This window comes from Thermobia domestica, chromosome 17, assembly GCF_964235325.1.
Source record: "Thermobia domestica chromosome 17, izTheDome1.hap1.1, whole genome shotgun sequence".
In the NCBI taxonomy this organism is placed as follows: Eukaryota; Metazoa; Arthropoda; class Insecta; order Zygentoma; family Lepismatidae; genus Thermobia; species Thermobia domestica.
Window position 1 is genome coordinate 43,205,656 of NC_137470.1, and position 27,776 is coordinate 43,233,431.

The 27,776-nt window shown below is 36.7% G+C and overlaps 1 long non-coding RNA gene across 1 annotated transcript in view; it reads left to right on the forward strand.

Moving 5' to 3' along the window:
• The window catches only part of LOC145674457 (uncharacterized), a 129,804-nt gene that overhangs the window by 20,562 nt on the left and 81,466 nt on the right, over nt 1-27,776 (forward strand). Inside the window, exons 4-5 of the long non-coding RNA XR_014128939.1 lie at nt 8,208-8,351; nt 18,611-18,867. This is a non-coding gene — a long non-coding RNA (uncharacterized LOC145674457). The remainder of the gene's footprint in view (nt 1-8,207; nt 8,352-18,610; nt 18,868-27,776) is intronic.

Here is a 27,776-nt window from a genome sequence, read left to right on the forward strand (position 1 = left end):
AAAAAAAAAGTATTTGTCTGTCTGTCATATTTTATACAATATTTTATGATTTATGTTTGTAATCAGGGAAAGAATTATCTACATCCAGTGTTTATATATTTACCCTTTCGCAACCTGGCCACAGAACACTTCAATATATATTGAAGTGTTCTGTGGTCAGGTAAGGAAAGGGTAGATAATATCCTTATACTTTTCACAATGCAGCTTCCAGTATGTTGGCAGGTGGGCAAGTTTTAAAGGCATTGTGTCCAAAAATGACACATGTAACATATATCGGTCATGGCCTTCACAGAATTCCTGAAGAGGTACAATCTCAGTTCCCACGTAAACAAGCTAATTTCCACAGTGAGAAATGTTTCTTTGGGAACAACTGTTCCCAAACAAACGAATACTTGGATAGGAATTTCGTACTTTCCACAATTATCGATAAAAATTCAATGTATTCTTGGAAAGCATAATATATCTGCTTCCAATATCTCCTTAGAAAAGCATTTCATCGGCTTTAAAAGTTATTTTTGATCCACTAAATAGGTCAGGTATTTACCAGGCTCAGTGTGCATGTGACGCTTTATGTATAGGTTAAATCAAACGTAGTATATTAACACTCGAATTAAAGAACACATTAGACAATCAAAAGAGTCATAAGAGGAGGGTATGTCGTGATTGTCACTTCACCTAAAACAACATACAATATGAAACAGGTTAATGTGATAAGTTCAAGGAAAAAAAAACAAGGGGGGAGGGGGGAAGAAACATTCTTTATCCATAAATATAAACCGGCTTTAAATCTGGATTCTGGTAGTATTGATATAATCTGAGTACCTATCCTTAGTACATATTTTGGATCTGGCAATAGTGACGTAGCATAAACACCGCGCTCGTTTGAACTCAGCTCATTCTTTTCTCGTCCACTGTGGTCTACACGTTGGTTTTTAGTACCTATCTTTCACGTTGTGTGTATCTGGTCGTATGCATTCCTTTTTCAATACCATATTTCTCTCATCCATTTTTTTTTTTTTTTTCTCCATGTTACCTTGCCACTGAAGACGGAAGTACCTTGTTGTTCCGATACGTTTGGAAAACATTTAGTTTTCCCACGGAGGATATATTGCTAAGTAACCAATGTTTTGTTAATTTGAATCATCCTCTCATGCACCTACGTACAGGGTGTTTCAGTGAAAAAGCCGTGATTTTGAAATACAACAACGTATCTTATTGATGACCATAGTAAGAAAAATTTACATAATATGATCAGGGTTGGCTGGTTTAAACCAAGGTGGTTTAAACCAGCTGTTTTTTTTTCAGAAAAAAAACAACTGGTTTAAACCAGAAAACGAAAAATGTTCGTAAAAGTGTAAGTGTTTGTAAAATCTTGATGAACACACATTTGTTGGTTATCACGTTTCACTCCCGTATACTATTCGTATTATATTCAGACCTAAATTCCCCATTCATTACTCAAAAAGATTATACTACAAAAGCAACTTTATATGTATATATAAAGTTTATAAATGTTTGTTTTATGATTTTTTTGTAGTTATTATTGTTATGTAATTGCAATCAAAGAATAATTCTAAATATTGTTTCGTTTCAATGTTTACTATTGATAAAATACATCGAAGTGCCGTACTTTTTGTATGTCTGTGTAGGAGAGGGGTCATACAGACCCCATGAGAGGCATTTAGTGAAATGAGAAGTATCTTTGGTAGCTATTTATCTATAAATGAGTCTGAGCCAAAGTGGACTCAAATAATTCGTATCTTTATTAACTTTTTTTTACTGATATGCAAATTAAGTCGTTGTATTTCTTTAATTTGGACCAATAAAAGTCGTTGTAAACTAACTTGAACTAAATTAGTTCTTCTGTACTCCGTAGTACTTTGAAATTGTCCGTATGTAATTCTGTATAATGGTTTCACTTGTGCAACTGTTTATCGTTTTGTCCTTCTGAAATGACTCTTAACAGTTATGTTAAGAAGCATGTAAAGATCAGTACAACGTATTCTTATCAGGATTCCTTCGTGAGTGAGTCGGCAGACGTATCGCATTTGTAGCCAATTAGTCCTGGTTCCGAGTTCAAATGGAGGACAATTTCTCTCGGATGTTACTCGAGAAGCGGTTTTTATTCTGCTTTAAGCTTATGTGTCCCCTTCCAGCATAACTCCGTTGTTGCATAATAACATCAAGGCGAAACAAACTTATTTCTGTCCATATATGATATGAATATATAGAGCAAATTATTTAAACCAGAAAAACCTGGTTTAAACAAAAAAAAAAAAAAAAACTTTTTTTTTGTTTTTGTTTTTGTCAATAAAAACCATGGTTTTTGCCAACCCTGAATATGATAAGTGAAGGACAAAAGTTTAATGTAACACATGTTGGAAGTGTTCACCCTGACGACTGGACACTTCCCTGACTCTGATGCACATGTTATCGAACACCTTGTCAAGGGTGACGTGACTAACTGCTGCCGTACACTGCTCAATGTTTTCTCTTAATTCATTTAAAGGTCGGGGTTAAGCTTGAATACCTCCTGTTTGGGGTAATCCGATAAAAGATCACAAGTTTTAATATCTGGGCTGTATGGAGGTCACTCTATGCTTGTTCCAAAAAACAATGGATAGCGATTAGAGATCACATGTTTTCTGAATTTTGTGTGAAGGAAATTAAGGACAGGTTCTGTTGGATGCGGTTTAGCTCCAGCCTGCTTTAATCATTGCCGAAGAAGTGCACACTTTTTACGACGAAAATTGGGATAGAAGTAATGCTCAAGCATTTCCAAATAATTTTCTGATGTGACATAGCCATCAAAGAAGAAAGGTCCAGTTATGCCACGTTTTGATACAGCACAGCAAACCAAAACCTCTTCCGGATGGAGAGGTAATTCAACCATTTCATGCGGATTTTTTGTTTCCCAAAATCTTACATTTTGTTTGTTTATTTCACCTGCCAGAAAAAAGTAAGCTTCGTCTGTACACCACAAGTTTTCAATAATGTCTGAGTCATCAGCAATTAACGCACTGAACTTATTTGCAAAATGCAGACGCCTTCTTTTTGCAATGTCTGTTAATTTTTGAAGCATTTACATTTGGTAGGGGAACATTTGCAGGTCTTTTCGCAGAATAGGCCAACATGATGTTACGACATTGCGTTTTCTGCTGACGAACGTTGCAGAGATTTTTTAGTCGGGCTATTCACAACAGATGCTCGCACTACTGCAATACGCTGTTCTGTACGCACAGTTGGTCTGGATCCCCCGCTCTTCGAAGTCCTGTAACATTACCACTCTTATTGAACTGATCAACATAACACCATATGGACTTGGTGGACTGTGCCCATGCACAATGATTCTCCAGTTGGAATCGTCGTTGGACACCAACAAGGGAGCGTGATTCAATGAACCAATGAGATCTTTTGCTGCAACGTAAGTCAACGGACCGCCATTATTATATTGGACTATGCAACCTAAAAAAAAAAAAAAAATATTGTAAAACAAAATTTATACTTTGTTTGCTGTGTTTTACATATATATATTACTATATTATTATTTAAATACATTTTGTAGCCGCTAGAAATCACGGCTTTTTGGGTGAAACACCCGTTAATTTTAAAATTTTGACTGTTTGTAAAATGGTAGCATATTTCACATGTGGTGTGCATGTTCACTGTTTTTTTTTTCTTCTGATTAACATGTCTTAAAAGAAATATTACGATAATTATCATAATTATCTTTCTTTCGTCCAATCACTGTGAAGTGAATTCTTAGGGTCACTATGACCACCCATTTGGGAGAACAGTAATGTTACTGCTAGTGCGTAACGGTCACATGTGAGAAATGCCTTGGAGAGAAACAACATAAGTATCAGGAAACCTCCAGTTCCGTTTTCATTCTAACATCACATAATAAAAGAAAGTTGAAACTCCTTAGTTTACCAGCTAAAGAAGGAATATTACTTGAATTGTATTCAGTTTTTAAGAAAATCAAGTACACGTGATTGAAATTCAAAAAATAATAATAAAAAACAAACTTATTATTAATATTTCAACTTTGGTTTCCAGTTAAAAGTTTGAAAGCGTTCCTACTTTCTCGCATTCTGACTACATGATCTGCCGAACCTGAGCTTCCTACACTTAATAACCCTAACAGTGTTAGATAAACTGTATAAATTATGCAGTTCCACGTTACGAAGTTTCCACCATTCCCTGTTCCCATTTCTCTTGGGTCCGAATAATTGCCTCAGGATTTTGTTCTCAAATACCTTCAGTCTGAATAATTGCCTCAAAGTAAACGACTGTGTGTTTCACAACATACTGTGCAACAGGCATAATTATAATTTTATGTAGGGGCCTACTGTATTTTAAGCTTCGAATCCTTCAAGAGAATTCACGAATATGATCAGAATCTGGTCTGAATAACAACACGAATTCCCTTCTTTTAGTAGAGATTTAATTTCTCTGTGGTTCTTGTTTTATTCTGTAATGATCCTAAATATTTGAAAGTATCCACTTTTTCGAAAATATTACTTGATACTTTATCCATAATTTTCAGTATTACGGTTGCGGCGAACGGTATTAGGGTATTTAGTTTTTTTCTGCATTTACTTCTAAACCCATGTGCATGTAGACGTTTTAGAAAACCTCTGCACTGTTTCTATTGTTCTCATGTCATCTCGTATCAGATTGACATCAGCATAAGATATAACATGGTTAGTGCTATTCAGCTCTTAAGCTCTGGTTGCTGTCTTTGGTTTTCCTTATAGCGTATTCCAGAAGAAAATTGAATAATAATGGCGACAACGTATCTCGTTGTTTTAGGCTATTCTCGAGTGAAAATATGTAGATTGGTATTTTCCTACTTGGACTTTAGTTTGGGTTTCCTTTAAACACATCGTAATCTAACTATTTTTTTTTTTTTTTCATGTACCAAAATTCGGTAAGAATATTTCCCTCCTAACAAGTCGTAGACTTTCTTGAAATCATTAAATAATTGATGTAACGGGCTGTGTGTTGTGTTTTTATTCGATTATCGGGCCACGATGGCTCGGTAGTAGAGCGTTCACCTCTGGTGAGTGAGATCCCTGGTTTGATCCCGGCTCAAACCAAGTGAACTTTTTGGTGGACAAACACTGTGTGCGTAGGTTTTCCCGGGGTTCTCCCGTTTCCTCCCACTTTCTTCATTCCACCATTTCATTCATTTCTCATCACCGTGTCCTTTAGCCTAGCCAGCATAACCATGGGACGTAAGACTTGAAGAATTCATTTCATTCTATTTCTTCCTTTTCAATTATTTGGCAAATGATAAATATCTGGTTGATAGTTAATCGATTTCCAATGATTCCGCATCAATAATTTCCAATAATTTCATCTGCGTGTTGTGTATAGTATCAGGCTTGCTAACAAATATTAAAATAAAAAGGAAACTAAAAAATATATATCATTGTCGAAAGTCTGATTTTTCAGAATTTGCAAAAGACATTGTGTGTATACAAAACACTGTTTGTTGGCTTCGTTTACAAAAACTGCATGGTTCTGTTTACATTGAGACACATTTATTAAGGAAAACTGCTTTGCAGTAACCAGAACTAACGAACAGACAACTAATGTTATATTTTGTCTGCTGATGCATCGTTTCCACGACATCAGTGGCGTATGTGCGCTATTGAATAGTGTCGTATATGAAAATGAAATGAAATCTTCGATTTTTACATCCCACGGTTATGCTGGCTAGGCTAAAGGAGACGGTGATGATGATAAATGAATGAAATGGTGGAACGAAGAAAGTGGGGAGAAACGGGAGAACCCCGAGGAAAGCCCGACACACAGTGTTTGTCCACCGTAAAGTGCACTTGGCGCGGGCTGGGATCGAACCAGAAACCCCATGTACCAGACGTGAACGCTCTACCAGTGAGCCACCGCGGCTCCTCATGTCGTATATAAGTAAAATTGGGAGCGAATCTGTGGTATTCAACCGGGTTATTTTCACTCGCGTCAACCAGTAACATAGTGTGAATAACGTGCAAGCACTATAAAATTCAGAAGAGAAACGGTGAATTAAGTGCCGAATCACGTGTTCAAGTGTTTATTTTGAGAAAGAAAAGCTATTGTCTGTGGAAAATCGTTCAGTAGTTTCAGACATCAGTTAATGCAGTACGTCGGACTCTAAAAGATAGTCACAAATTTGGTGTAAACAATGCACTGAAACAAACTGGTTATCCAGAAATAACAACTTCCAATAAAGACAAATTTATTAGGACTACAAGCAAACGGAATAGGTGTGAACACTTAGCAGCGAATACTGAAGATCTCTGGAATGTTCTTCAAAGCTATTGGAACTACATAGCTTTGTAAAAATTGGATAAATTGGTCAAACAAATTACGCACTTCGATGAACACAAACTTCCTCAGTAAATTTTTCTTAGTGGAAACAGAGCAGTGTATTTTCATTTTCTTGTGTGAACGATGAGTTTATTTTGCAAAACAAGTCCAACAAACCTGGGTTTGTATTGATACAGTGTATTTTGTGTGGAAAATTCTTGAGAACAGAAGCATGCTTAGACTTCGGACAATGAATGTCTTTATATAATAATAATGTGTTATCGTTTTTGTATGAGCATAGATGTATGTTAAGGTATTTTGCTTGTGTTGTGGCTATAATTTCCATCTAAACAAAAGTAAAAAATAAAATAAATTAACAAAATAACTTCTGCAAGTCAGTGGTTTCATGCTAAACTTACTCTTATGGGCGCGCCACTAACACGCGGTAAATACAAAATAAATTCAGAAAGGGCCTGAGATGACTTAGTGTGGACATTAGTATGGTCTTATATTGTCTCGTGTCACGAATAACGTGATAAACCACGTTCAATGTAGATGTCCTGGGCCAGTCAAGGAAGGTCTTCGCCACACTCTTACGCCTGACCACTCCAAACGAAATATTTTGAAGCTGTGACCAAAATTCTTTTTGTGGAGTTGATCCCGCAGGTTTACTTGTTTTTGTTCTTTGACCTTGCTCTCTTGTCTTACTTCCTGCTGAAGGGATTCAAAATCAGTCGTGTGTCTGTTCATCAGTGTAGATGTACATTTTAGTGTACATATATATATATGGCCTCGCATCTCATATGTATCAGCCTTTGCTTCTTAATATTCTGCTTAATCACCCGCAATTTCTTTTTACAGTAGCCTTTGTTTTGTCATGCACCAGGTATCGACTTATTGTATGAGATGATATTGGATTCTCATTTTCAAAGGTTATTCTTTATTTCTAATTTTCAAAAAAGAAATCCAGACCAGACCTCTTGCATACTGCCAAGACAGTTTGATTCTTTTTCATATAACTTAGTAGTATTTCCACAACACCCCTAGGATATCCTGCTATACGCATAGTCCTCTTTTAATGCTGACTTCTACTTGTTCACGTCTTTTGTATACTACCAAGTAGAACTTAAGTCATGTTTGTGTCTGCGTAGGTTCCTACGATACTACCGAAGTCAAGTTCAATATGAGTTTTATTTGGACTGCCACCAAGCTTCCTTAAAAATAAGTTTGAAGGAATTTTTGTTTATGCATACCGAATTTCATGTGTTTTTTTTTTCGATTCTAAACACCTAAAACATAAGATAATAGGTCCAAGTACCCCTTAAAACTAAAAATATTCACTTTTGGATAGTTTCCTGTGGTCTAGTCTGGGAAGGCTACAACTTTAACAGATTTAATCATTGTAGCTCTACAGGAAGTGCCTAGTAATTTTCTGGTGTAGATGTGTCATATAAATAACATGGGAAGTTTTTTCAATTGCCCACAAAATCCACTGAAGTCGGAAATTTTTAGTTTTGGTAATTTACTTACGTAACGCTAACGAAACCGTACAAGCATGCCAAATTTCAAGTTTTTATTCCAGTTCCATTCCAAGTACCTAAAACGTAAGATTATATGTAAGGAATAACATGGAAAATTTCTTCATCCTAAAATTTAAAAAAAAAAAAAAAAAGAAAGAAAAAAAATGAATTTTCCTGTGGGTTAGTCCCGAAAAGCTACAATCTTACCAAAATTCAACTTTCCACGCCAAGCGGAAGTACCCATTATTCTATGTCAGTGAGTTCATGTAGTTTTATATACCTAGGTATAGTTAGGATATGTATGTATAACGAGATTTTCTTCTGTTTGTGTGTATAAGTAAGAAAATAAATAAAGTGATTATGTTGTTGCAGGTACCATTTTCAACTTTGGAATTTGTGATAAACTCCAAGTGAAGGAACTAGTCCCATTTCGGCCTAAAATTTCAATTACACAGCAAAGTGGAACAGACGTTAGAAAGTTTTCTTGTGATTGGTAGATGACTGCTCGCGAAAAAGGTAAATCTCTCTTTCTCTTTCTTTTTTCTATTTATTATTTGATGGTGGGACAGTGTGGATAAAAACGGGATTTTCCGATTTAAAACGTGTATCAGAAAAGAAAGAAAGGGAAAAAAAAGGGGGAAATGAGAGTGTAGTGTTGCTCGTATTACATGGCTCACGTTGACCTTGAAAGTCATTGAAAGTGAAATGAATCAGAGAAAAACTTCAAATATGCCGACAGTCAGGAAAGTCTGCTGTATTTCATAGAAGAGTCATTGAATATTTTTTAGCTGCCTACAGAAGAAGCTCAAAAAATCAAGTCAGATTAAAAAATAAAATAAAATAAAAGATACAGGCACCATTTATTGTTCCAATTCCTTAAACTAAATCATGCGTTGCAGTTATTCTTGAAACATTTACTTTGTGAAATACGTAGATGCTGAAGAGTATTTATGTAACTTAAAAACGCTATTGGAAGGAATAAAATTTTCAGGGATGAGACTTGTTGAAATGTTCACTTTTTCTTTTTTTTATTTTCTTACGGATGGGGGGGGGGGAGACAGAAACAAATTTTTTGGGGGATTTTTAAGTTCAACAAAGGATTTTCGCAAAGACCCAGAATGTGCAGGCTATTACCAATTTGCCCTCCTCCATAAACGTGAAAGAACTCGGAAATATTTTAGGTATTTTTTTTTTTCTGGTATTGAAGGTTCATTGACAGTTTTTCTACCATTACTGGATTATTGTTTCTGTTACTGAAAGCCTGACGCAAGTGGTAATGGGCACATGAACATGATCGTGCGCTTTCAGTTCTGAAGAAGGAAGTTACCAAGGACATGATGCTTTTCTTTCCTGACTTTCGTAGTTTTCTATGTACAATCTGGTGCAAAACCACGGGCGATTTGAGTTGTCCTTCATCAATATGATGGCGAGGAAGAGCGTGTAATAGAATACGTAAGCTGAACGCTATTTGATTGTTAATATTGCCAGACAATCTGGGAACTGGTAGTTTATCAGTATAGTCCATGCTGTTGACAAATAGGAAACATATTTAGAAGGTTAATCATTTGTCATTAGATTTGTTCACAACAAGCACATTTATCTGCAGAAGATACGCCATTGGAATAATAGATTGTTACGCTGGTCTTTGCAGTTACAATGCTTTGGCTACAAGATTGAATTTATTCCTGGGTCAAAAGCCAAATTCCAGATGCCGTGACGCATGTTTTCCCGTTATCTGAACACAAAATTTTGCGAACCCACCCACTACAGACTTCGCATACTGATGTGGCGGATATTTCAGTAGAGGAATTCGCGAAATAACAACACGGGCACACAGTTCTCTGTAGTTATTTGTGAAGAGGGCCACGGTGACTCAGTGGTAGAGATTACCTGTGGTGCGTGGGGTCCCTGGTTCCATCCAAATAAGTTTCTAGTGGACAACATCGTGCTCAAGGTATTCCCGTTTCCTCCCACTTTCTGATTCCACCAATTCTTCCGCCATCATTCACTTGCTTCAATGATCGTCTCCCGTAGCCTAACAAGCATGATCGTGGGACGTTAAACAAATATTTCCTTTCATTTTAATTTTTTCTTTAGTTGTTTCTTATCTAAGGGGCCGCGGTGGCTCAGTGGAAGAGCGTTCACCTCTGGTGCATGGGGTTCCGAGTTCAATTCCAGCTCCCGCCAAGTAAACTTTGTTGTGGACAAACACCGTGTGCGTGGGTTTCCTCGTGGTTCTCCCGTTTCCTCCCACTTTCATTCCACCATTTAATTCATTTCTCATCGTCACCGTCTCTTTTAGCCTACCCGGCATAACCATGGGACGTAAAACTCAAAGATTTCATTTCTTTTTTTTTTAATATCTAGAAAGGAATTCTAATGATAATAGACAAAATAGCAGTTCTGATTTTATTTTTACCCCTGGTAGTAGAAAACAGAGAGATTTGTATCAAATAGAGAACAGGATATTACAGATTTGCTATTTTCATTTTCCAAATCGTTCGTGCATTTGCGTGCCAATGAAGCACCTTCCCAGCATACTAAAGAAGTATCATAATGAAATGGGTAATTTTTGCAAGGACAAATGCTTGTCGTTAATTTCTAAGCATTTCATTGGCCTTTCATGCATCAAGATACACGTAATCACATACGGGACTGCCAAGTATGTATTGAGAACAAAATCGCACAAGATACCCATTGTCTCTTCTATGCAATCAGTCACAGAAGCGCGGAAGGACGAGTTCAAATAATGTGATTTATATGGACGTCCGCCTCGATGACCTAAAGGGGAAAAGTTTCCTTTAACCGTCCTTGATGTTTATACGCATATACAGACATACTATCCACAAGTTGCCAGGAGTACTTATATAATCAAATGCCTAAAATTATTTCATGCATTTAGCGTTAGTTTCTTCAGTAGTTATTTACAGCGGTGCACAATTTACTTGCAAGAAGTTCAAGGAAGCTATGGCTAAGTGTGGTGTTAAAATCAAGCATTGTCCTCGAAGTCGAGCCTTGTGAAACGTTAGCATTCGAACATTTCACGATTGTTTCGCGTATTCTGTGAGGGAAAAAACAGATTTTCCGGCATATGCACCGCAAATAGTCATGTTACTCAACCAGTCCATTTCAGCCTCGTTAGGTTTGCCACCTACAGAACTTCACCTAAATATTCATACAAGTGCTAGCATAAAGAAATAGTACGTATTCACTTATTAGAAAAAAGAACTCTAAGAATGAATTTCAGGGTTGGAAAAAAGCTTATAATAGCAAACTTGCACAGTAATCAAATACTGAAACGTAGAAATGATAGATTTAACGAAGATATTAGCAAGAGTGATCTATAGAGACTGACGATCTGGTATTTTTTAGGCAACATCCCATTAGTAGCTTAGTGGAGAATCTGATTTCCAAATGTTATTTATATCATGCACCATACATTTGTAGTAGGCCAGTAGTACAAAAGGTGTTTGAACTTCGAGATCCATTGTCCGGGTAATTGATTGGTATTCACTCGGTTGAGAATCTAAAATTATGGCCAAGTGAAATTTGTGGTGGACAAACACCGTGTCCGTGGGTTTTCTCTGGGTTCTCCCGTTTCCTCCCGCTTTCTTCATTCCACCATTTCATTCATTACTCATCATTACCACTTCCTTTAGCCTAACCGGCATAACCGTGGGACGTAAAACTCAAAGATTTCATTTTATTTTCTAAAATTATGGCAGCCAGCTCCGTGGACTGAGCAACTTGGTGGGAAATTGCTGCTCGTCACCTCAATGGCAACCTTTAAGTTTTACGTCTCATGGTTATGCCGGCTAGGCTAAAAGAGACTGTGATAATGAGAAATGAATGAAATGGTAGAATAAAGAAGTTGGGAGGAAACGGGAGAATCCACGATGTTTGTCCACAACAAAGCTCACTTAGCGCGGGTTTTTTGGTCTTCCGTATAGGATGCAATTTTTTTGCTCCTTTCTGGTTTTGATACCGATTGATTTCTAGGTTTACAAGATGTATTGCTGGGTGCAATTGATTTTGCGTGCATCGTCATTCCTGTTCACATCATCATTGTTCTGAAACGGTTTCTTAAATTTATTTTCCTTTGTCATGTTGTTTACATTTCGTCCACTTCCCGTTTGTCTTTTGTTCTTCCATGTTGCAGAATTACATATACGGATCATTTTGATAGATGTTCCGCACCAAAATGCTTGACACAGTACGGATTTCCTAACTCGTGGTGTGTGTGTGTGTGTGTGTGTGTGTGTGTATGGTAGAATTGTACAACACGTATCCTCAGTTTCGATGACATTTCTGACGTCACGGTGACTCAGTGGTAGAATGCTTATCTCTAGTGCATGGGGTTCCTGGTTTAATCCTTGGATAAGTAAGTTTGTGGTAGACAACATCGTGTCCGTGGATTTTGTCCGGTACTCTCGTTTCCTCGCACATTCTCATTCTAGCAACCTTTCCATCATTAATTGACTTGCCTTAATCATCCGTCTCCCTTAGCCCAAAGTGCACAGTCGTGAGACGTTAAACCGAAAGATTTCATTTCATTTTCATTTTGATGATATTTCTCTTCAGCCAGCACCTGGGAAAGAAAAAGGAAAAAAAATGGTCACACACAGTACTCACATATCATGCTTTATTTCCCCACAACATTAATTTTTCTTAGCAGTTCATGGGTGCTTTCGTATTTCAGCAAACTTGTTCAGATTTTTAGTTGAAATCCGTTACAACATTTCGAGGCAGTTGTTATATAGAGCGATTATCTCGAGGATTTCGTTAATAGATACAGTCCGTTAACATCTTAACGGGTAACAGTGAATAATGCTGGCTATCGATATCCCATTTAAAATATAGATATTCCCTAGCTTCTATGCAACCTCCACAGTAACAAAGTAATGATGGTTGCCTATAACAAAAGGATATGTACTTTTGTTTATCTCGGTAGAGTTCGTAAATGGAGTCAATCTATTAACATCTTCATGGGTAACGGTGATTTTAATTGTAGCTAACCGTATACCATACTTGGAAATATTTCGCGTGATCTCCTCTACTGTCTTAACCAGAGTTCATCTTAATAATTGTTTTGTATTATTAGTACATTTTTGCTATGCGAGGGTAATTATTTCAAAATGTTAATTATTTGTGATAATAATTATTTTAGAAAATATTAATAAAATGTTCGATAATTTAACTTTTCCATATTTCTAGCTATTTAAACAGTTAAACTATGGTTTTCACAGACCTAGAAAGTTAGGAAAATAATCCACATTGAGCAACAAGAGTGAAGAAATTGTGACGTATTCTTATAACGTTGAAAGAGTAATTATAATCTCAATAATTTTGCACAGACTTACCTTTTATAGCCTTAGGTAAGTGGACGGGCAGAAAGTTAGGTACGCTGGGGCGATGCTGCCAAATTTAAGTTCGAGAAATTCTGCAACAGTATTCGCTGAGATACCTCCACACTTATGTAGGTATAAAGAATCGGTAATAACTTTAAAATTAGAAGGGGGCGCGGTGGCTCAATGACACAGCATTCACTTCTGGTTGCATGGGGTCCCTGTCTCGATCCCAACTCACGCCAAGTTGAAATTTGTGGTGGACAAATACCGTGTGCGTAGATTTCCTCGGGATTCTCCGGTTTCTTCCGCTTTCTTCATTCCACTATTTCATTCATTTCTCATCACTGTCTCCTTTACTCTAGGCGGCATAACCATGGAACGTAAACCTTAAAGATTTAATTTCATTTAATTTCATTCATTTTTTGATATTAGAAAGACGACATTCGAAAGCAACAGACATACTATATACACTTTTGTTTTTTTTTTTTTTAAAACACTATATTTGTATCATTGTTAAGAGTATGTGTGTGATTGTTGGGGGTATTTGTGTGATTGTTAGGAGTATGTATGTGATTCTTAGGAGTCTCTATGTGATTGTTAAGAGTGTGTCATTGTTAGAAATATCTGTCTCATTGTTAGGAGTATCTGTATTACTTTCAGAGAAAAACAAAATATTATACAATAGATACAATCTGTTTGGTAACTATATTTTTTTACATATGCAGGGCACAAATAAATAAATCTAGCAGAATAAAAATTCTCAATCAATATTGACAACAAACAGCATGATTTTTAGGTATAAAAAATTGCTTTCCTCAAAACTACTTCTAGAAACGGGAGGAAAGAACCATTTTTTCTTTTATACAGAGGACCCTCTCTAGGTGCGAATTCGCAAAAAATGACTGACTGTACTACGACTCGAACCCGGGACCTCCACCATACCGTGCCGATGCATTAACCACTACGCCACCCATTCTGCTTTCCAGAACATTCACTCCGTTTCGGCACGGTATGCCAGAGATCGTGGGTTCGAGTCCCAGTCCAGTCATTTGGTTTCTCAGTCTTTGCGTGTTATTGAACTCGCACCTACAGTGGATCTGGTGTGAAAAAATCGTTCTTTTATTAATTTATATGAAATTACAATCGTCAAAAGGTGTTCTCAATATATATATCAAAAGGTGTTCTACTGACCTCCAGAGTGAGTAGCTGTTCTGGGTTCAGACTGGACGGCGTAGTGGTTAATGCATCGGCACGATATCCCGGAGGTCCTGGGCTTGAGTCTCAGGCCAGTCAGGCACTTTTTCATTCCTTGTGTGTTATTGAATTCTAGGTACTTAACACTTGAAGTTTTTATTTTTTTATTTTTATTTATTTATTTATTTATTCTTTTTAGCTTCTCATCATTTATCAACTGATATATCTGTCAACTATGGGCATTTGTTGTACTTACACGTAACTGCAATGCCTGAAAATAATTTGCACTTCGTAGCTTTCAATCTCTGCCCTGGAGTCTTAATCACGGAGGCTAAATAACAGGAAAAAGAATGATAAAAAATATTCTTTAAGTATTCTGTCTCCTGCTTTTAATCTCCGTGACCAAGGATCCAGGGGAGAGCCGAAAGCTAGGAAGTGCAAGTTATTTTGAGGAATTGCAGTCACTTGTTATGAAATTGATCATAACATTTCCTGAGCCTGCCAATATTTTGTCTGAATTTAGACAATTAATTAAAGTGTAAGAGTTATTTAAAAATTTGATCTGTATCTCATTAACCACAGTGCGTACTGTTACCTTACCAGTGTCATGGAGAAGAACTCAATAATAATGTAGTTCATTAAGGAATTCGTAGCTTGGTTCTCTGCAGCACCAATTTTAATTTTTACAAACATTCATTTTTGTTGATTTTTCTCCAAAACTACGCCAGAGTTTTTACACTGACCTATATAATTTATTCAACTTAATAAGATCTAGTAATTACTACATGTCTTATGTTTGAACATATTTTTTTTTTTTTATTTATTGTGATTATTTTACGTTAAACGCTAATAAAATTGTAGAATTTAGATGCAGAGCATTTCAATGCGGTGCGAGCGGTTACCGGAATAACCGAGCGGTGGCCTTTGAAAACAAAGTGGGTAGTCAACATTTTTTTTAACATGACTGTACATTTTGTTATTTTGAAAAATAGTGTAAAATGATAAAATATTGATATGCAACTCATTTAAGAACCAAGTGAATTCAAGATCAATATTTTGATCAAAAGATATAGTATATTTCAACAAAAATTTTCTTGTAGGCTTCGTGTATCTGGAGAACTACATACAGTGTAACCAAACCCAAACTATCACTTAACTCAATATTATGTGATTATTCTGTAGAAGACGCCAAAATTCGATTTAGGGGCCGTTCAAAGATTTTGTGTGGCCCCTGATGCAAAAACTAACTACCGCCAAAATCGCAATCTTTTGAAGCTTTTTTTTTTTTTTTATTTGATCGTTACTAAAATTCTTGTTTGTTTAACATGCATTCTCTTAGTCCATTAAGTACTGCAAAATGATATACAAATCTGTTCCAAAAGTTGTTTATAAATGAAGCATCTGCGAGTTTGGTCAAAATAATATCACAAGACCCAAAAGTGGCAGTGTAAAGGACGGTATTAATAAGATTAGTTACTGCCTATAGTTAGGGACGTGAAGTTTTCGTTTTATCCCTGAAATCGGTGTTATTTTTCGCGATTTAATATAAGCAGATAGGGGTTATTTGCTTTATTTTGTAATGGTTTTGAAAAGCAAGTATATTGTAAACATAGACAAACTTATCTGTAAAAGTTAATTAAAATAAAATATAATTTTAAAATTAAACAAATAGTTTTAAATTTTGACATCTTAAATTTAAAAGAATAAATTATATTTTTGGATTTACCATCTGAGAGAAAAATGGCTCGATACCCCTCCTAAACTTCGATTTATTTAATGTATGGTTTGAACACGTATATCGACTAAAAACAACAGTGCAGTGCTTCTTAACATTTTCTTCACTTAAAAAAAAAAAAAAAAAAAAAAAATCACTATATATTTATCTAAAACGCAATTCTCATCATTATCAACTCACATTTTCACTTAATGGCGAATTTATAGTTTCTTCAATGTTTCTTATTTTTCAAAGGACAAAATTGTCAATATTTCCACATATTTTTCTTTAAGGGTTTGCCTCTTTACCGTAACTACTACCGTAAAGATATCTTTCAGAATCAACGTTGGAAGCTGGCAAAGATATTGCTTCAAGAGCACAGGCAGCAAAATCTCAGCGGGCAAACATTCATTAACCAACCGGTCTAAAAATAACAGGGCTGACAAGTCTTTCGTGAATCACATTTTATTGCAAATTAAACTTGTGTTATTTTATTAGTATTACCGCCCAACATGGCGATTTCGCGAATCTATCGTCTTATGCAATGCATTTCGGTGTTATTTTGAAAAAATACCAAATTCGCGTTATTTCGCGATTTCAAAACACCAAATGCGGCCTTCTATCATATATTTAGGTATGCCTATATAGTTTACTTTGTCTTTTTGAAATTTTCGATGTTATCGTTAAAACGAAAACTTCACGTCCCTGCCTATAGTGAAGAAATCTGGACGTTGACAGAAAGTGAAAAGAATTCGCTTAGAATATTCAATAGAATGATCTTGGGAAAACTATACAAACCATTAGTGCAAGATATGGTGATCTTACGTCCTGAATAATTGGGATTGCTTCGTTTAGAGAGCACAAATATTGTCCCGATTTTTAAAAATACAACAAAGCCCAATGATGAATTTTGCTCAATTGATTAATGTAGTACAGTACTTTGTGTCAGTGACAACACAATGTGAAAAAAGAAATCATTACGTCTTCACAGTGAAGAGATAAGAGGAATAGGTTGACTGATGGAAGAATTAAGTGTGTTCTACTCATCTGTTTCAATTTTAGGAAGTACGAGGTGTGATCAAAAAATACGGTGAATAATTTTATTAGAAACAAAGTAATGAGCTTACACGGAATTTGATTTAAGCCGTCAAAATAATGTCCTTGGCTAGCAATGCACTTATTCCAACATTGAATCCATGACTGGAAGCATTTCTGGAAGGGTGTTCAGCTCCTCTATCGTGACCCTCTCAATGTCAGGAATAGTGTCAAAACGTTTCCTTTAAGCACGGCTTTTAATTTTTGGTAATAGTCTCATGTCGCGTCATGTTATATCGCACACCCGGTGGAAGACTGTTACAAGTCAAAATTACACATTTGTGGAAAGTTGTTATTCAATCAAAATCGCTCCCTGGAATACTGGTATTTCTGCCATCTAGAGGTTAATTTTAGTTACATTTATGTGAAAATATCACCAGGTAGAGCTCGCTTCTCTCTCTCTGTTCTCTTTTGAGCGACGATAACTCAACATTTCCAGTTTTCGAATTGTGACACTCTTCCACCGGGTCTGCGATATCTGGACAGCACAGCCAATGTGGACAGTCAGGAATAATTTTTCGACCAAAAACTCGCGGACCAAAAGCAGTTTGTGGCACGGCGTGTTTTCGTGGTGAAGAAGAAAGTCATTTCTCCATTTAATCGATGGTTAAAATGCTTTCCACGGACCCATACGAGATGTTTAGTTCTTTGGAAAGCTCTCGAATGGTCATTCGCCTATTTGAACGAATTATGTCTGCCACTTTTTGTACATTTTCATCTAGCTTTTGTCGCCAAAATGACATGTCAATTGTTACTCGTTTTCAACCGACTCCTTGCCGCTTTTGAATAGCTCATACCACTTGTAAACAGTCTCCAATGCCACCGTTTCATCGCCATATACTGATTTTGATATTTTATCACTTCTTTGGCAATTTTTTGCAGCTTAGAACAAAACTAATGTTGGCGCGTGACAGACAATCTTAAAACGCCCTTACTCTTCTGCCTCTGGAACCCAAGTAACATGTCACAACTCGTTCAAACTTGACACTGACTGTACGAAAGGTTTAGTCTATCTGGCTTACTAGTTGAAATGGATACGACATCGATAGATGGCACTGTGCGACTACATTCACCGTACTTTTCGATCACACGTTTTACACTTGTAGCGACATTAATAGTTACGTACTGACTTATTGAATGTCCTAGAGACTTCAAACAAGTATGATTTGAATAATCAGTATACGTAAATTGCTTTCAATAATTAATGACCTAATGACATTATTTTAGCACACATTTCCTTCTCACTACAGAGAACATTAAAGTTTTATTGTAATATATGCTCATATGTAACACTACTTTATTATATTATCCAGCTACATAATAAGTGAACAATAAAAACTGTTTTCTTTGACATTTTCATTTTGTAATAACGTTTTACCGTGAAATTTTTAATTTACTCTTTTGTTTTTCTCTCTCACTTTCAGTTGTTGAAACTATGTTCACGCTAGTAGAAGATGTACATGGTGAAGCCAATATAACTGTGAATTCGATTAAATAATTTTAGAAGGCACGACACATATAAAGGCACGACTACAGTGGCTGGGACATACTGAAAGTTGGGAAGAATGCAGGATGAAGACGAGCTGAGGAAGATGATAAGAGGAAGGCTTTACTCAGCAAGAAATAGAAAAGAAGTCCCAGAAAGAAAGTTTGGAAGATGTGAACGAAGATTTGGAAAAAGGTAAAGGTAATTGACAGTAGAACGATAATGATTAATCAGTAGAGAAAAATGGAGGCTGATAGCAGAGGAGGCTAAGGTTCATTCCGGGCTATAGCATCGAGTGGGACATCGGTTGGTCATTTTAAATGTTTGTACAGGGTGCCCCACGAAAAAGCAGGAAATTTATTGTAGATTCTATAATATGAGGTGGACACACATATTTTCATTTGAGAGCTCCTCCGTGGCTAAGCGGTTAGCGTGCGCGCCTTTGGCATGGGAGACCCGGGTTCGATTCCCGGCGGGAGCTCATGTGGTTCGGATTCCACGTTAATCAGTAGTTCCACGTCTCATATAGCATCGCTGCTGAAAGGGACGCTAAACTAAAATCAACTCAACTTAACATATTTTCATTTATATTTTACTGACACTGTCACTTGAATGTTCATAATCAATGCAAGTGCTCAAAATGATTCCCTTTGTCTTCCACACAGCGGCGTAGACGTTGTAACCAATTTCCGGTGACATTCTGGATAGTTTGAAGTGTGACGTTGTTCCAGGCGTCTGGCAGTACAGCTTTCAGGCCATCAATGTTTGTGATGTCTCTCCTGTGTTCTTGAACCTTCTGTGGCAGTATACCCCAAATGCAATAATCCATCACGTTGAAATTTGGACTTTTAGACGGCCAGTCGTTAGGTTCGATGAAGTTAGGAGTATTAATTCTTATCCATGTCACAGTATCGATTGCTGTATGGGCCTTCATGCCGTCTTGTTGCCATGTTCATTCGTAATCACTCATAACTGTGTTAATGTCTTGGAACATCTGGGTGCACATACGTAATATACACAATGGAACAGCACAAAACTATACAATTGCACGTAACACACATTAGTGCACATACAATCCAAACTCCTGCTTTTTTGTGGGGCACGCTATATATTCAATGTTCAATAAATATGCATGCGGTTTGCATATGATATGGCGCTTGTTGCAGGATCTGAAGAGAAAATCAATAAGATGTTAGAAAACAGAGGAAGGGCTGTCAACAATACAGGATGAAAATAAATGTTAGAAGGACAAAAGCCTTAGTGATTGGAACGAAGCGACTGGTGTCAAATATAAAAGTGGGAGGGGAGAAAATAGAACAAGTGACTAGTTTTCGATACCTGGGTAGTATTCTTAGTAATGACATGAAGTGCGAACTTGAAATAAGAGCAAGGATAGGAATGGCAGAAGAAACCTTTAGGAGGAAGAAAAGTCTGTTTTCTGAGACCTTGAATAAAGACGACTTATAAAATGCTTCGTGTGGAGTATTGTACTGTATGGGTCGGAAACATGGACAATACGCAAAAATGATGAAAAACGACTGACAGATGTCGAAATGTGGGAATGATAAAAATTAGCCGCATCGAGCGCAAAACAAATGGTGTGGAGGGTGTGAGTGTGTTAGAAATGGAGGGGAGAAAAGAACAATTTTAGATATTATTAAGAAGAGAAAGAGAAACTGGTTGGGACATTGGCTAAGAAGGAACTGTATCATGAGGGACGTGCTAGAGAGTATGGTGGCAGGAAAGAGAGGGAGGAGGCGAAGGAAGCCATAATTGATTGACGGTATCAAAACAAAAATTCGTACGTGAAGACGAAGAGGTTAGAAAGCATAAGAGACTGTGGAGCATAAAAGTTTTCCAGTTGCAGCAAGTGACCTGCCTATCATGGTGATTATGGTTAAATATGAAATGCTGTTGAGGAAATAAAGGATATTTTTGCGTAAAATGAATAACTCTTTTGAGACTAATCAACGTCAATGAAACACATTCTTTCGTCTCATTTCTCTTTTATAAAATGTACGTAAATACGATTTATGGCCTACTTATTCAGTATTTTTCTTTCAACTATTATTTTAAATGTTTCCCGGTAATAAAGAGAGAGATTTAACATAGTGTGCCAGGTTAGTAATGTTTCTACGGTCATTGTGACAGTTAGTAATGTTTCTACATCTCATGGCGAACCCATACAACGTTTATTTCTGTTATATACCTAATGTTCCACTCAAAAGTAGCTCCTAGGGCTCCCCCGTGCCTATATAGTTACCGTACGCGACTTCGACGCCGAAGACCGGGTTCGATTCCCGGCGAGAGCTCATGTGGTTCAGATACCACGTTAAGCCTTAGATCCTCGTCTAATATAGCCTCGCATCACTTGGAAGATGCAGAAGGTGAAGAATTGGAGTAGGGACGTCTGTTTTAAAAATAATTTCTGACAATTAGAGCACCAAGACGAGGAAGTTAATGCAGAAAGTGAGGTAAGCTATTTCTCGAATTTCAAACTATGTTCTGCGTTAAAATTTCTGTAACGGCAGTAATTCTCAACAGCTGTCCGCGAACCCCTATGTATATTTGAATTAGCGTGGAGAATATCCTCTGTATTACTTAGTTAAAATAACTTTCCTGTACTTATTAAATTAATTGCTGCAGTATAGTTTACTAATTAATACTGCAAGATATAGTCGAATGATCAACGTGTGTGCCTTATAGTTCGACAACTGATGGAGCTACAGAATTTTCGTGTTGAACCAGCGTCATAAATGTTATTAAAAGGCAGAAATAATGCTGGTGGAAGCTAGTGAGCTTTCTATGAATTGTGCAGTTCAACGTATTTTGTCTGTTGATCCTTTTAAAGATTGTAGTGACAAGAAGCTCAAATTTAGTTTAATCCCGTGTTTATTCAAGTCTAGGTCAGAGATGCCACATGAAATACACGCTAGATCACAAAATTGATAGTAGAAGCTATTGAACAGATACTTTAACGGTCACTTTATTCACACTTATCAGAGAAATTTGTCATACAAGCCATATTCAGATTCGGTCATAGCAGCCACATCACGCAGAAGTTCTAAATTATTCAAATAAACACCAACGAACACAGGAGCCAATATGTACAGCGTTGTCAGCGTACATTTTTATTTTGCAGAATACTTTACCTCTTGAAAAGACTTATTACATTAGCAACTCTCCAGTTTTACCCTCACTGTGCTGGCATAGATATAGAATGCGGATGCCTCCATGTAACGACTACTTGCTGTTCTACAGGAATCTTCCGTCATGTAAACTTCGTAGTATCTTCCCGCTTTAGGTTAAGTTTACATTAACATCACTAGTTGGTATCTGTACGCAGTCATTAACACTACTTCCAAGGACGTACCCCTGGGCGGGCCCTCGTACTTCGCTCTGTGCTGGACTGGGATACTTGCAAAGCTACATAGTAGTGACCGCCTAGCACAAATTGGTTGCTTTCTGCAGTTGATCGACACTAACTGGTGATGGTAGTGTAAACTAATGCATTCTAAAGATTGGAAAGAGTTAGAAACTTCTAACTCTGATGCATGAAAAGCCCCACGGAATTATTGAGCATGTGTGTTTTCGTAGAATCTAGGACAAAATCTCCCCGGACGAAATCCCCCCAAAAGACACATGGTAGTTCATAACACCCCCTCCTAAAAAAATTCGCTTAGGATAAATTCCCCCTGGAAAGGTAAATATTAATTAATTAATTAATAATAATAATAATAATAATAATAATAATAATAATGTACTCATGTAATTTAAGTTGACATCTTCACAGCCAGTACCGTCATATCTCCTCTATTATTCCAGAAAAATATTTTCCTTATTTCGTATACTTTTTTCGCCTCCGAAGAAAATGATTAGCACACCGAAAAATTCATGAAGCATGCTGACCTAGCATTCACAGCAAGTCAAACGACTATTCAAGCGTACTTTTCAAACTGCTTTAATATGAAGTGTCATCATAAAGTTATACAAAATGATCGAACAAATAAAAGTATACAATATAGTGAATAAAGGTGAAAATGTACATTAACCGGCATAACCGTGGGACATAAAACTCAAAAATTTCATTTCATTTTTTGAAAATATACATCTAATTTAAAAAGCAAAGGTACACTAATAAAATAATATAAAAATCAACACACATATATTCAGTATGCTGCAACCAGTCACTACATTAATTATAATTGGGTCGTCCATTAAGTCTAATTTTGCCTCGCTGAGGTCTCTTAACGATTTCTTGCAATATGACTGAAACTTCTAAGAAAATCTTCTAGAGACACTTCTCGCCCTTGATATTTTTCACACATTCTTTTCAAACGCCTCTGGTACCTTCATTGATTGACACAAATGAAAAAGAACCCTTGTATTTCCGTTGCATCTCCAAGTATTTCTTTCACAGGTATCGTAGCTGGTATATCAATATTCCTTATCACTCTCTTCGGTGCAAGATAGATGTTTTTTTTTTTTTTTTTAATGAACAATAATTGTATAATTCATGAAACAGCTCGACGTGAGTATCGTGATTTTTCCATTCAAGTAAGGCGTATACACTTAAAATGACTTTCCACAAACGTCCACATGTATAGTGTGAAGTTGGAAATCTCTGGGAGCAACTTCAAATATCCCTTCCATATACCATCTGTCTTGTTCCTGCAATAGCTGCAGAAACATACCTTGTGCAAAAATTAATATTTTGTTCGCACTTTCTAGACCATTATCATAAAAAAGAAATCCTGCATCTTCCGTCCCCGTCGTGGTCTACTATTGGTCAATTACAAATTCGTGTAAGGAATCCAGTCCATATAGGTACCTAACAGAGCGTTATCGCCTAATTAACAGTTTAGCACTTTTCCCTTTAGGCAACAATGTCATGGCTTCTTCAATATCCCTCTCATACTTTCTCCAAATATTACACCAGGGGCTTCATGAGACTAACGGGCACATTTCTTCATACTGTGCTGTTTCGTGGAGACCTGAGATGAAAAAAAAAAAAAAAAAAAAAAAATCCTTACTTCTAGTTAAGCAAACAGGAATTATAAATTGTCTTCAGTCAGATTACCATATTCAATGAAATGATTATACCAAATGTTTTTTTTTCTTTTTTTTAAAAAAAAGTACCCTTCTCCTGTGGCCAATATGGACGTATAGCCTATGTTTTCACTCCATTGAATTTTGGCAATCTTAACTAATGATTAGCCAAATTTCTCAACCAGAAATGAAATATTCTCCATAAAATCACACTCATGTGTAATGTGTAAATACAGTTTCAAGAATGGGCACTAATGTAGAAGGGATGCTTTTTCCCAGAGATTCGCTGTCTACATAGGTACAAATAAACAACATATAAAAATAATCTTCATACCATCCGGCAGATGGTTATGCCCAATGGATTTTAAAACCTTAGTCACCGCATTGTCCGATGTTATTGCTCCTAAACAATTTTCTATTTTCTTCCGGATACAAGTTCAGCAAATATTACCATGTGCGATTTTTCTTTCTTTTTTCTTTTTTTTTTTTTTTTTTTTTTTTGTTTGTTTGTTTGTTTAGTATATATAAATCCATTGAACAGAAGGGCTTGAGAACGGAGGCTTCATTGAAAGTTGCTTTTCCGGTAGGAATTTTGTCGTAGGCGCATTTTTTCACGGGGCGATTATGTTCTTCCGGGTGTCTTTTGATGTTGAGTAAGAATTGGAATCGTGTTTTTGTCGTTATTAGAATTTTATAAAACATAGCCGTAATGCTCAAATTAGTTTTTGCTTTTTTTCGAGAGTTCACACGTCCCTCTTTCTCTCTCTCTTTCATTTAATGTATTCATCCCAGCTTTGCTACGACAAATCACGATTTCATCCGTACCTACGTCTTTGCCTCAAACCGTAGCTGGGAATAACGGTAGACAAAACATAGATACCGAAAAAATTGAAAATATGTGTAGATGATCAGATGAAGCACAGATATTAACAAATAAAAATTATTCTACGATGCAGATCATAATAACCTGGTTAAACTGTGCAAAAATTGTAATTATACTGAATGTAAGTCATACAAATGAACAGAACATTAAAAGATTTACAAATGAACAAACAACTTTTACTCGATATCTTTTGCGGCCGTTCTAACCTCTTTTATTTCATTTTTTATTTATTTTTTTAAATAAAGGTGGCTGCGTGGCACAATGGATATATTAAGATTTCATTTACTCATAATAATCTTCGACCGGTCAGTTGGTTCGCTGCTGCTGCCACTTGGGTCATGGCGTCGAATCTAACCTGGATGCAAAAGAGGTCCACAGAAAAGTTCCTGTACTGGAGCCGGGAGAGTTTTAGGAGTGCGTCGGCTGATCCCAAGATTCCGCTATAATCTTCTACTGGCGGTGCTCAGCAATTGTCCACGCTGGCGTAATTCTTTTTGTGATTTAACAACCTGGAACCCACTTGTTTCATAAAACTAAGAGCCTCACTACACTAGTAATATAACATTTAACTACGGCTCACTTTTGGATAATTATGAAATCACTTTTAATGCTCAACCCAAAAAAGAAATAGGGAAGCCAACTTTCGATAATACAAGCGCGCGAATTAACTTAAGTAGCACACCCAGCTTACGTTCAAGGGTGGCGGACTCGCTGGGGTCGTGAATCTTCACAGATACTGACACGACTGAATTTTCCCTTGGCCAAACACAACTTACATATTACTAGTTTTTCTTCAGGAGCAGAGTCATTGACCAATCAGCACTCAATCACCACAGTGCGTGGGTGGAAATGCGACAGTCCCGAAAGTTAAATAAAAGGAGACAGTTACCAAGCATGTTACTATCACGTGAACAAAGGCCCTGTTTGTCGACCATATATGGCCGTAGAATCGAAGTGAGGCTCACCAACACAAATGCACAAAATACCAAACTGATGAAAAAGCTTCGAGATTGTTCCTCTATATACGAGGCTTGGTTAAGAAAGTTTGAAATTAACACTATCTTTTCCAACTTCTTTTAAATTCGAAAAAAAAAATGAGCTTCAGGTCGGTGACAGAATTATTACCATTTTTATTAAGAAAGACTTTCAAAAATGAAATTACTATATATGAAAATTTTACCAGCATGTTATTTAATCAATTGTCAAGCAAGGCAGTATGGACGTGGCACAATCGAGTCACTGAAAGGTGGCCTCTCACAGATAGCTGCGCATGTTGTAAACAAAACGAGTGGGAGGATTGTTCGCCAATCACAGCAGTATTCTTTTACACCGTTCTAGGCAACGAAGGTCACTGACCGCACTGTTGCCGGTAATTGAGACGACTTGTTAAAGTCCTAAGTTTGTCGCCAGAGTGCTGTCTCTGTTGCGGAACCTCTGCCTCCAATACTTCACGTGCTCTACCCAACTGACAGAAGCCACCTTTTCTTGTGCACACAGTAACATTAGGAGTGCATAAGCGTTATAGCTGTAAAAACATTTTATGCAGAAAAAAAAAAGAAAAATGGTTAAAAAAAAAAAAAAAAAAAAAAAAAAAAACACGCCCCAAAGCTGTACTAGGTGCACAGAAAAGTAATTCTCTACTATGGTGCAGATTTACAATAGAGATTCGATTAAAAATTCATTACTTACCTATACTTTACCTTTCGTTCTAGTCAAGTCTATTACCTTCAAAGGTCATATTTTATGGGTGACGTTGTATTGCTCGGTACAGTTTAACTTTATGAAGATACAATCGTTATAGCTATAACTTGTTTTATGAAGTAAATAAAATATTCGTGTGGAAAACTCGCAACAACCTATGCTAGAGCTATCACTACGAGCAAAATTTCTCTTTATTCCGGTTCAGGGCAGGGCAAAGCTACTGGACCCACGAGGTAGTAGCGCGAGAGTGCAGCGTTCAAATTTGAATGCTCTACCACCAGAAATCGAACATGTGCATCAAAGGCGCACACAATCTACTAGACCAGACGGAGAACTTAATGGATAGTGATGCGTATATATGCGAGGTGTATCAAAAGTCTGGGTCTGTAAGCCAACTCTGTTATGACTAAAAATATGCGTACAAAGAAATGGAAAGAAAGGAAAGTTGTTGGAAGTTGGTCGTTTTCAATCTAAAATGGAGAAATGTTTCCAATCGCATTAACTGTTTGAGTCTTTAGCGCTTTATAGAGCACCCAATGTTAGATGAAAAAGCAATGTTGCCAGTTTAGTCGGCTGTTTCCTTCGGCCCTCACCATACCAAGAATACAGCATTGTCGGAAAATGAAATGAAACGAAATGAAAATGTCTTTATTGAAGCGGGCGAGGTTCAGCCGTGGCTGCTCTACCACCTAACCTAAAATCGTTATGCGGTGTTCTAGGTTCCGTCACACAACAATGTACATGTTCAACATGACATTTTTGCGTGTCCCTATGTTTTGCTCGAACAGCCTGCTGAACTGGAAACACTGGTTTTTCATTTAACATAGAGTACCGCACCAGTGTAGAGCCCAAGTGGCCGATATATATGTATTTGAAGGAATAAGTCGCATATTTAATTTTTGTTGCATTCTAATTTTTTCACTACTAGTTGCGTTTATAATCAACCGAGAATAATACTTCTTCCTATTCTTCTCCCTTTGTTACCCGGTTTGGAAAACATTCCACGATAACTCATAAATATTATTCCGTTTTGATGTAGTGCAGTATATATGCTATTTAGGATTCCCACACAATCCTTACTGCTTAGGGCACAAACCAGTAAATTGTGTAGGAGTAAATTAACCCGTCTCGAGTTAAAAATGTGTTTATTTATTTATTTATTTATTTATTTCTAAATACGATATCTAGGATTAAAAATCACTTGTTATAGTTTAGATTCAAATTGGTGAAGAGTAAGAATGAAAAGATTTAAAACAATGAAAAAATCGCACGCCAAGGTTAACGGAACGCACAGAAGAAGATGGCGCGTTAATAAAGTGGTCACTCCAATTTCCGGATTTAACCTCCTGTAAGTGTTTTCTCATGGATATTTGTGAAGGGTCCTGTCCATGTGCTTCTGAAAGTGAAATGAAATCTTGTTTAACATCCTACGATTATGCCGTTGAGGCTAAGGGAGACGATGATTAAACAA